Here is a 1826-nt window from a genome sequence, read left to right on the forward strand (position 1 = left end):
TTGGCAATATGTAGGGAATCCACACTGAGGTAGCTGAAGTTCCATTCAAGGGTGGACATTTGGGTAGAATCTCTAGCAATGTGGCATTCTAGAGGCCAGCAACACTTCCATGTGTTTTCTCAAGGGTCATATGTATCGTAGGTGCAGCAGTCACCATTGTTTGCTGGCCCACACTGTAGAGCTCTCCATGATGGAGGGGACCGGCCCCATCGTTTGCTGGCCCACACTGTAGAGCTCTCCATGATGGAGGGGACCGGCCCCATCGTTTGCTGGCCCACACTGTAGAGCTCTCCATGATGGAGGGGACCGGCCCCATCGTTTGCTGGCCCACACTGTAGAGCTCTCCATGAGGGAAGGGAATGGCCCCATCATTTGCTGGTGCATACTGTAGAGTCTTCACCCCAGTTGGTTTCTGCATTCAAGTGGTGGTTCCAGCTGGGGATGGAGCCTTGTTGCCATGGATATACCATGGATACAGGGTCACAAAGCTTCACTCCAAGAGTTGATGAAGTTCTTTGGATGAGCTGCCTGTGAGGCTGCTGGCTCTGTACCCCTGGAGATTGTGCCTTGACTACATGAAAGTTGTATGCAAACATCTCTGGACTCAGGTGTTTACCTGGCCAGTGTATTCTAGAAGTTGGGGTCTGAAGGAGCCATCCTTTGGCAACAGGTGGCTTGTGAAGTCAGGGATTCCCAGTCAGTCACTCTCTGGCCTCCACTGTCTCTTACCTCATTTTTGCAAAGCATGAACAGGTAGCTGGGGGATTGACTGAGAAGTTAGGGAATCTGGGCTCACGCTAACTTTTGCCACTGTGGGATTTGGGGTTCAGCACTACACCTCTTTGAACTTCAGTATTTTTTTCTCTTGTGAATGCTCTTCGACTGGCTGCTGCATACCTTTGTGTGGCTCCCTATTACCCAGTAGCTGTGTTGTCCTAAAGACCATGGAGCCCCTGGCCCAGGGCCTGGGACATCGTACCTGCCAATCATTACCATCCTCAGGATTCAGGGGCAGCAAGTAGTGCATCTAATATGATGTTACAAAGAGCCAATCAGAAAACTCTTGTGTTGTTCCAGCTGCGATTGGCTTCCTCAGGAGATTGAAGGACAGCCGGTGTTAGGGGGTATGGGGTGACCTTGTAACAGAGTCTTTACCATCACCAATATTCACATGACAAGTGCCACACCAGGGATTCTGGAGCAGGGGGGACTTCTATGTGGGACTCGTTCACCAGCTCACTGTGGCCTGCAAAGTTCTCTATGGTATCCCTCATCTGTGATGGATGGAAGACTGGGACAACTGAGTGGACAGTGAAGAGCCAGGAAGGGCCTGTGAGCCAGGGGTCGTAGTGGTCTCCAGGAGGAGACATTCAAGGGCTCTCCAGATGACTCACAGGCTGTCCTGTGTGGCCAATGCTAGGGAGACACAGGAGGAACAGGAGATCTGTGAGTGCCCAGTGTGCCATCCACAGTCAGAGCCGGCAGCCAGGACAGAAGGTGTGAAATAGTGAGAGCTGTGCGCATGTGTGCACTGGCCGGGGATGTTTACATGCAAAACCTGTGCTGGGAGGGAGAAGGCTTACCATAGCTGGCCAACAAGATGCATTAGCATTTTCTCTCCCTCTCTCTCTCCCTCTCCTTATTTGTGTCTTCCTGTCTATCTCTGACTCTTGTCTTTTTCTCTGTTCTTCAGTCTCTCTCTCTCTCTCTCTCTCTCTCTCTCTCTCTCTCCATATAGATAATATAATATATATTATATATTCCTCACTGTCTTTTCTCTTTCTCCTCCTTTCTTTGCTCTCTCTAATATTCCTACAGCTTTATTA

At 50.2% G+C, this 1826-nt stretch overlaps 1 protein-coding gene across 1 annotated transcript in view; it reads left to right on the forward strand.

Annotated features, from left to right (window-relative positions):
• The window catches only part of Myo18b (myosin XVIIIB), a 239358-nt gene that overhangs the window by 131840 nt on the left and 105692 nt on the right, over window positions 1–1826 (forward strand). The gene's annotated exons all lie outside the window — the stretch shown is intronic.

The sequence above is a fragment of the Nannospalax galili genome, unplaced genomic scaffold (genome assembly GCF_000622305.1).
Source record: "Nannospalax galili isolate Female #2095 unplaced genomic scaffold, S.galili_v1.0 scaffold103, whole genome shotgun sequence".
Classification (NCBI taxonomy): Eukaryota; Metazoa; Chordata; class Mammalia; order Rodentia; family Spalacidae; genus Nannospalax; species Nannospalax galili.